The sequence below is a fragment of the Lolium perenne genome, chromosome 4 (genome assembly GCF_019359855.2).
Source record: "Lolium perenne isolate Kyuss_39 chromosome 4, Kyuss_2.0, whole genome shotgun sequence".
Classification (NCBI taxonomy): domain Eukaryota; kingdom Viridiplantae; phylum Streptophyta; class Magnoliopsida; order Poales; family Poaceae; genus Lolium; species Lolium perenne.
The window spans coordinates 304,194,202-304,204,134 of NC_067247.2; the positions used below are offsets into that span (position 1 = coordinate 304,194,202).

The window sequence follows — 9,933 nt, forward strand, 5'->3', positions numbered from 1 at the left end:
GTGCATTTTGCCTGATTGAGTTTCATCCGAAACCTTCTTAAGTTATCAAATGTTTGCCGGATATCGTCGATTAAGGTTTCTTTTGCCTTAGTTTTTATCACGACATCATCCACATAGACTTGCACATTTTTTCCGATTTGATCAAACAAGCACTTTTGCATACAGCGCTGGTACGTTGCACCAGCGTTGCGCAAACCAAAAGGCATAGTAACATAGCAATAAGCCCCGTGCGGGCTAATGAACACAGTTTTTATTTGATCTTCCTTTTTCAGGGGAATCTGGTGGAAACCGGAATAAGCATCCGGAAAAGACAACAACTCACACCCAGCAGTAGAATCAATCACCTGATCGATTGTGACGCCCCAGAACCGGTACCATGAGGATCCCAGCGAATCCGCCGAAATCCGCACGATATCGATTTTAGGAGACGCACCACCAAGCGCCTCGTACACGCCGAAGCATGCACGCGATGCGGGTGGAATCATTCACGAGCAGTAACATTACAACAGGTTTACAATAGAACCCACAAGAAACATATATTACAAGAACGACTCCAACGAGTCAAGATACAAATAGATACAATACAAAGATCCGAATCTTACAGAAGATCAAATACATCCGAGTACGGACAAGATACAAATTTGGACTAAGAGTCCTGAAGATAACCAATGGCGTCCATAACCCTGCCCAGGCCAAGCCGGAAGGGTAACCTTGCTAGCGTCGTCTTCATCGAACATATCTTCATACCTGCCCGGTTATATCCCGTAGAAGCAGCAATAAGTACGGGTTCGTACTTAACAAGACTTCAAGACGTATAAGCATTCGTCAACCAGTCATCCTTTGTACTTGAGGCATGCAGGGGACTTAGAGGACGCAAGAGGAACGTCATAGGCAATATGGTGGGGTTAAGCGGCAGCGCGCAAGCACTAAAAACCTATAGAGACACTCCACAACAGTCGTCTATCAGAGAAGGTGAGAGAGCGCATAAACTAGTAGTTCTATACTCTGCAAACATAACACAGCCGAGGTGTTCCCCCCTCGCAAGGAAGTACTTACAAAGGCACTCACACGGTTGGCAAGTTTTAACCATTTATTATTAAAGTTGTGCTAACTTACTACACAAGTTATTATGATAGAAACAGCAGGTGTAAGTTGTCTATGGTCGAGTCATACAGCTCCAAGTCGTCCATAACCGCGGACGCGGCTTATCGATAAGATTTTACCCTGCAGGGGTGCCCAAATGTGCCCACACGCACGATCAACCCACTTGCGACAGGTGGATATAACGACTCGCACTCTCCTTCACGACAACAATGTCCAGGAAGCCACCTAACTAAGTTAAACCCGAATCGAAGTCCGACCGTATCTCCGAAGCGGACCTAGCTGTTTGCGACAGCGTACTAGGTGGTTTAAACACACACTGGGGCGATAAACCACTTCGCAGCGGCTCCGCGACCTATACGTGCATACCAGAAACAAGGGATACAAGGCACCCTAGGGCTTCCCAAAAATAAATAAGTAACAGGCTGGCATGCACGCAACATCAAATGGTAAAACATTGCAAACTAGTTGTGGCCACTGGACAAAGCTGTAGATTCCGGCAGTGGTCGAGGGGAGACCCAGAAACATACCCACGTGTGGTTAGAGCGCTCAGTCTCGGAACAGATAACAAGAACTCGGGGTCCTAGGTTTATAGAAACACAAGTGAGCCGTCACAAAACGATCAGCTGACCCACCGATGCCTCCGCTAACAACTATTAACAAGTAACCATGATACCCTCAACATATATATCCATAAACCATGTGTCATGTTTCCCAACAGATAACCGATAAGATAGCGGTAACGGTAACGAGATATAACAGCACTAGCATGCCCTACGACTCGCAAGGCAGACCCGATAACCAAACAATAGCTGTAGGAGGTGGTGGTGGCAATATGGGCTGCTTGAGGTAACAAGTGGAAAGGACACGTGACAAGAACGCAACTTAAGGATAGCATGAGGGAGAAGGCAAAATAAAATAGGTGAGCGACTTCTGCAGGGGCAGGAGTATAGGGGAAATGCTTGCCTGTTAAAGCTTGCCGAGGAACATCCGGAGATCTCGTCGTATCTCACCACACCACTTCGCGATCCTATCCGGGAAGAAGCAAAGCTGGAACACACATCGGATGCAAATCTTACTACTACGGCAGAAGAATCAGCATGCTCATGTATGCATGTCATGGCAAACATGATGCGATGCAACTTATCCATATTAAGCGGGATCGGAACCCCGGACACACAATTTAGTTTGGAGTTGCATTTTCTACCGTCAAATTTAAGGGTGGATTAGCATAGCAAACATGGCAGGGGTGAGCTACATCAAAGTTAAATGGAACCGGGACAACATTTATATAATATCCCACATATTCCATATGTTACATATTAGGTGGTAATGCAAACTACCACAAAATTATATGATGCATGATGCAAACAGAAGCATGGATGGCATATTTAGATTCCTCACATTTTTCTGATAAAAAACCATATAAAATACCTTTTAATCCGAGTTACGGTTTGAGAGTTATGATGTAGGCACATATTTAATTATAAAATCCGTTTTTATACTTGGTCAGAATTATTTATTCAAGAATAATTTGTAACAGGGTCAGGTTTGAAATAATTTCAATCCCTGTCATTTAGTACTACTACACAGTTTAGAAGTTCAATTTTAAACTGCATTTGAAAACCAGAGAATAAAATAGAGAGGTTGTTTTGTACAGGCCAAAGGAATTTGATCCTGGACCTGTTGAGTATCAAACAAGGGCACCACCGGTTGGCTGGGTTTTCAATTGAAACGAGGACAGGCATTGAGTAGAACTGTGAGTGCTGAGTGCAACACGTATCTGAAGGTGTCAACCAAAACTGAACTTTCTGCAGCGTTCCTAGGATTTGGACTTTGGACTGCTGGGAAGTAGAATAAAAGGACATTTGTGCTTCCTGGGAAACCAGAACAGCGGCACCATCAAGGTGGAGCTGCAGCACGTTTTGAAAGTACATGGTAACAGCGAGGAAGTGCTAACAAAATACTAACTGAATATTCGACAGCAGCTAACTGAACCCGTAACAGAACTGCACAGAAAAAGGGCGTCTTGCGACCTCGAGTCTCACCTTCGGTGCAGATGTAACCACCCAGCCGCTAGATCAAACGATGACTGAGGAGAGGGGCTCGGCCCTTTGAATGAAGGCAGGCAAAGATCGTCAAAGATTGACGTTGCCGAGGCTCTGACGACACAACGACGAGCTGCAGCGACGAACAGCGGAAACATACGCGGACGACGGCGTCAGTGTGAGAAGGCGAAAAAGAGGAATCGGGAGAACGACAGGGAACTCAGGCGGAGGCTCACCACAGCGACGGAGAGGTTGGGGAGGATGGAAACGATGGCGGGGCGAGGCGGAGGTCGTCGGCGTGCACAGCGGCGCTCCATGTACGTCTTGGCGGCGGCGGCGGCGTACCCAAGCAGCTCCGGCTCCGGTTCAGCGAGGAGTTGGAGGGCGCCACGTCGGCTCCATCCCCGCGCTCGGCGCAGCGAACGGCGGCTCCAGGCGACGGCGAGCTTGAGGATTTCGCGGCGGTTTTTCTCTGATGAAACTGAAGCTTTTTTTTTCAGTCTGCTCTCTACTGTGTGGAAGAGGGAAAGAAGGGGACGGCGGCGCAGAGGAAAGAGGGGGCAACAACGATATGGAGAGGTGAAGCTAGGGTTTTGCTCGGGGATTAGGGAGAGAGGAAAGTGAAAGGGAGCAGGTGGGGATTGCTCACGCCATGCTCATGCTCCTGTACGGGGTAGAGGCAAAACAGGGCACTGCCCTTGTCGATCAAGGAAAGGAAAAACTGGCCGGCTAGGCTTGATTAGAGGAAGAAAATGTGGTCTGGTTGGGCTGCCTCCGACTAGGATGGTTAGTGTAGAGGTTAGGTTTGGATAGGATTCCTCTTTTCTTTTTAAAACTTCTTTTCCCTTTTTTTTTTCTTCTCAGATTTAGTAAAAACCAAAAATGAATTCATCATGAGATGGAGGTTCCAAAACTAGTTTCAACATAGGTACTTTATTTGGAACTAAGACAAAACAATTTTATTCCGAAAGTAATTACTGAATCGATTAATTATAAAATAGAGAAATATGTGAGGGAGAGAGCCAAACAAGAACACAAGGACAAGATTTGATGCAACTTTTATAAAACAAAGGTGACATGATAAGATGCATATGATGCTTATGATGCACAAACAAAAAAAACAACCAACAAACTATTAGAGGGGTATTATCCTGGGCCGTTACATCGATCCGGGGCAGAGGGAAAGGATCTTTTGGGCAGGCCTTGTTTAGGTTGGTGTAGTCGATGCACATGCGCCACACCTTTGGAGCTTTTGCTTCTAGGTTCTCCTCTTTTTTCTTCTCGACCAGCAACGGATTAGCCAGCCACTCAGTATGCGTTACTTCCACGATGAAACCGGCAACAAACACCTTTGTTACTTCTTCTCCGATGATCTTTCTCCTATCTTCAGCGAACCAGCGCAGAGGTTGTCGCACCGGCTTAGCGTCCTTCTGGACATTCAGAGAGTGCTCAGCCAGCTCCCTCGGAACACCTACCAAGTCATCAGTAGACCAGGCAAAGATATTCCGATTCTCACGGAGGAAGCTGACGAGCGCGCTTTCCTATGCCTGATTGAGGCCGGCACCGATACGAACAATGCGCTCTGGGTAAGCCGGATCCAGCACAATGTCCTTTGTTTCATTTGTCGGCTAGAATGCCGGTGCGCCCAAGTTTCCACTCATTGCCGCTAAGCTCAACTATGAGGACTGAGCCAGCGCAACCGCAGTTTGCATCCTTCTTTTTTCCTCTACGATCACCAGCGATTCTGCCAGATTTGATCCGGTGGAAGCAGTTTCCAGTGAGACTTTGTAGTTCCCCACCACAGTTAAGGGTCCACGAGGTGCCGGAATCTTCATCTTGAGGTAAGCCGTATGAGTTGAGGCCATGAAAGCTGCCAATGCCGGTCTCCCCAGCAGTGCATGGTAGGGACTATCTAGGTCCACCACTCAAACAGAATGTTTTCCACCCGGCAATTGTCACGTCCCCCGAATGACACATCCACCCGGACTTTTCCTACCGGTGCACAGGACAGTCCCGGAACGATTCCATGAAATGTTGTGTGAGTTGGCTGGAGCATGTTTTCTGTTATCCCCAGCGTGTGCATTGTATGCTTGTACATGATGTTTATGCTGCTTCCATTGTCTATCAGCACTTTGCTGAACTTGACTCGAGTTTTTGGCCCATGCATGATTGGGTCTACCACAAGAGTGTAACCACCCGGGTTCGGCATGATTTTGGGGTGATCCTTGAACGACCAGGTAATTTCCTGATCTGACCACAACATGTATTTTGGTACTGCGGGCATCACTGCGTTCACTTCCATGGAACGGCAATGCACGCTCTGCCTGTCGGTAGGCTCAGTAACAAACACAACGCAACACAAGTGTGGATCCTTGTAAATGTTCCGGCCCAAAGGTGTCGGTGGTGGTGGCTGATCATGGTCATTGCCTTCTCCCACGTGATGAACCTGATGCTGCCGGTTCGGCTGAGGCTGTACCGGTAGAGCATTTGCCCCGGTAAGCGGTGGCGGTGGTGGTAATGGGTGCTGATGCAACATGTCATGCGAGGGTGGCAGTATGGTGGAGCAGCCCTCTGCTTGCGCATCTTTTGCTGCACCTCTCAGCATCAAGTGCTTGATCCAGGAACAATCTTTTGTCAAATGGTTTGCCGGCCTCGATGGATTTGGAGTGTGAAACCGGCATGGTTGCTCCATCGTTGCTTCCATGGTGTACCTTATATGTTCTTGCCAATCTTTTTTCTGTCCCCACTTTTCTTTTTCCACCCATTTCTTCTTAGGACCCGCCCATGGCTGCGATCCGGTTTTTTGCCTTTGGCTTCCGCTGGGGCCGGAGTTATCCTGCACCGCAGCTACTTGCTGTGGACCATACCTTCGATCCGGAAACTCTTCCCTTCTTTTGTTGTGCCGGTTATCCTGGTATTGATCTTTGCGCGGTTGGCTCGTTTGTGCCGGATCAGCTTGCACTGCCGGTTGCATAGGGTCTCCCAATGCGTAGCTATCTGCTACACGTATCATTTCTGCCAGAGTTACCGGCATGTGCCGCTGCAGCCTTTGCCACAATGGCGAACCTCTGCGACACCCATTGCAGAACCAAGTAATGTCTTGTGCCTCTATCACCCCTTCACAGGAGTTTCTTGTGGAGTTCCACCGGGTCAGATAATCCCGGTCTGTTTCATTTGGGCGCTGCACACATAAACCGACCTGCTGCGGCCTGTTGGGCCTCCGGTATGTGCTGCTGAAATTACTCACAAAAGCTTCTTCAAAGTCCAACCAGCCATTTATGCTTCCTGCCAGCAAGTTGTTTAGCCAGATTCGTGCCGGTCCTACCAGGAAAGATGGTACAATTCTCACGGCCCAACGCCGGTTTCCTCCACCAGCTACGGTTCCTCCGCCACCAGCGATGTATACCGCGGTCATATAATCCGCGAGCCAATCTTCCGGCTTAGTGGTGCCATCATATGTTTTTGTGTCACGAGGCAACTGGAAGTTGCGTACCGGTGGTTCCTCTTTCATGATCCTTGGACCAAAGCACTTTGGGCCCTGATACGTCTCCGACGTATCGATAATTTCTTATGTTCCATGCCACATTATTGATGTTATCTACATGTTTCATGCACACTTTATGTCATATTCGTGCATTTTCTGGAACTAACCTATTAACAAGATGCCGAAGTGCCAGTTCCTGTTTTCTGCTGTTTTTGGTTTCAGAAATCCTAGTAACGAAATATTCTCGGAATCGGACGAAATCAACGCCCAAGTTCCTATTTTCACCAGAAGCATCCAGAACACCCGGGAAGGACCAGAGGGGGGGCACTGGGCCCCCAGACCATAGGCCGGCGCGGCCCAGGCCCTGGCCGCGCCGCCCTATGGTGTCGTCGCCCCTTCGATCCTCCTGCGCCGCCTCTTCGCCTATATAAAGCCCCTGGATCGAAAACCCTGAGACGTTCGACGAAAACCACAGAAACCTTCCAGAGCCGCCGCCATCGCGAGGCCAAGATCTGGGGGACAGGAGTCTCTGTTCCGGCACGCTGCCGGAGCGGGGAAGTGCCCCCGGAAGGCTTCTCCATCGACACCGCTGCCATCTCCACCGCCATCTTCATCACCGCTGCTGCTCCCATGAGGAGGGAGTAGTTCTCCATCGAGGCTCGGGGCTGTACCGGTAGCTATGTGGTTCATCTCTCTTCCATGTACCTCAATACAATGATCTCATGAGCTGCTTTACATGATTGAGATTCATATGAGTTTGTATCACAATTTATCTATGTGCTACTCTAGCAAAGTTATTAAAGTAGTTCTATTCCTCCTGCACGTGTGTAAAGGTGACAGTGTGTGCACCGTGTTAGTACTTGGTTTATGCTATGATCATGATCTCTTGTAGATTGCGAAGTTAACTATTGCTATGATAATATTGATGTGATCTATTCCTCCTACATATGCATGAAGGTGACAGTGTGCATGCTATGTTAGTACTTGGTTTAGTCTGTTGATCTATCTTACACTACAAGGTTACTAAAATATGAACAGTAATTGTGGAGCTTGTTAACTCCGGCATTGAGGGTTCGTGTAATCCTACGCAATGTGTTCATCATCCAACAAAAGTGTAGAGTATGCATTTATCTATTCTGTTATGTGATCAATGTTGAGAGTGTCCACTAGTGAAAGTGTAATCCCTAGGCCTTGTTCCTAAATATCGCTATCGCTGCTTGTTTCTTGTTTTTCTTGTGTTACTACTGCTGCAATACTACCAACATCAACTACACGCCCGCAAGCTATTTTCTGGCACCGTTGCTCTTGCTCATATATATTCATACCACCTGTATTTCACTATCTCTTCGCCGAACTAGTGCACCTATTAGGTGTGTTGGGGACACAAGAGACTTCTTGCTTTGTGGTTGCAGGGTTGCATGAGAGGGATATCTTTGACCTCTTCCTCCCTGAGTTCGATAAACCTTGGGTGATCCACTTAAGGGAAAACTTGCTGCTGTTCTACAAACCTCTGCTCTTGGAGGCCCAACACTGTCTCTGAGGAAAAGGAGGGAAGTAGACATCAAGCTATTTTCTGGCGCCGTTGCCGGGGAGGAAAGGTAAAAGGTACTCACACTCCGGACCTCGGCTACCAAGCTATTTTCCGCCGTTGTAAGTACTCAAAGCTATTTCCTTTAGATCCTGCAATTGCATCTTTTTGTTTCTTGTTTACACTAGTTTGGCATAATGGACAAGAATGATCTTCTTATTCTATTTCCTGATTTAAAACATGGATTGTTTGATGCGAAAATTAAAAAACCTATGGAATCTTATTTGCATGCTGGTAGTAATATTAGTATGAACGCTTTGAACACCATTGTTGATGATAATATAGAAAGTTCTAAGCTTGGGGAAGCTGGTTTTCATGATCTTTTTAGTCCCCCAAGCATTGAGGAGAAAATTTACTTTGATGATACTTTGCCTCCTATTTATGATGATTATAATGATATTGGTCTTTTGGTGCCACCTACTATGGAGAGTAAATTTTGTTGTGATTATACTATGTCTCCTATATTTGATGATGAGAATAATAATGATAGCTACTTTGTTGAATTTGCTCCCACTACAACTAATAAAATTGATTATGCTTATGTGGAGAGTAATAATTTTATGCATGAGACTCATGATAAGAATGCTTTATGTGATGGTTATATTGTTGAGTTTGCTCATGTTACTACTGAAAGTTATTATGAGAGAGGAAAATATGGTTGTGGAAATTTTCATGTTACTAAAATGCCTCTCTATGTGCTGAAATTTTTGAAACTACACTTGTTTTATCTTCCTGATCTTGTCACTTTGCTTTTCATGAATTTATTTGTGTACCAGATTCCTTTTCATAGGAAGCATGTTAGGCTTAAATTTGTTTTGAATTTGCCTCTTGATGCTCTCTTTTGCTTCAAATACTATTTCTTGCGAGTGCATCATTAAAACTGCTGAGCCCATCTTAATGGCTATAAAGAAAGAACTTCTTGGGAGATAACCCATGTGTTATTTTGCTACAGTACTTTGTTTTATATTTGTGTCTTGGAAGTTGTTTACTACTGTAGCAACCTCTCCTTATCTTAGTTTTGTGTTTTGTTGTGCCAAGTGAAGCCTCTAATCGAAGGTTGATACTAGATTTGGATTTCTGCGCAGAAACAGATTTCTATCTGTCACGAATCTGGGATTTTCTCTCTGTAGAAAAATCAGAAAAATATGCCAATTTACGTGCGTGTTCCTCAGATATGTACGCAACTTTCATTAGTTTTGAGTTTTCTGATCTGAGCAACGGAAGTATTTATTAGAAATTCGTCTTTACGGACTGTTCTGTTTTGACAGATTCTGCCTTTTATTTCGCATTGCTTCTTTCGCTGTGTTGGGTGGATTTCTTTGTTCCATTACCTTCCAGTAGCTTTGAGAAATGTCCAGAAGTGTTAAGAATGATTGTGTCACCTCTGAACATGTGAGTTTTTGATTATGTACTAACCCCTCTAATGAAGTTTATGAGAAGTTTGGTGTGAAGGAAGTTTTCAAGGGTCAAGAGAGGAGGATGATATACTATGATCAAGAAGAGTGAAAGCTCTAAGCTTGGGGATGCCCCGGTGGTTCACCCCTGCATATTTCAAGAAGACTCAAGCGTCTAAGCTTGGGGATGCCCAAGGCATCCCCTTCTTCATCGACAAAATTATCAGGTTCCTTCTCTTGAAACTATATTTTTATTCGGTCACATCTTATGTGCTTTACTTGGAGCGTCTGTATGCTTTTATTTTTGTTTGTGTTTGA

The 9,933-nt window shown here is 45.9% G+C and overlaps 1 long non-coding RNA gene across 1 annotated transcript; it reads right to left on the reverse strand.

Moving 5' to 3' along the window:
• Positions 1–519: 519 nt before the first annotated feature.
• Positions 520–4,105, reverse strand: LOC127321177 (uncharacterized). The gene is made up of 4 exons (XR_011743774.1): positions 3,386–4,105; positions 3,150–3,282; positions 2,068–2,151; positions 520–747 (listed from the first exon to the last, which is right to left on the reverse strand). It is a non-coding gene; the product is annotated as an uncharacterized lncRNA (long non-coding RNA).
• Between the last annotated feature and the right edge of the window lie 5,828 nt (positions 4,106–9,933).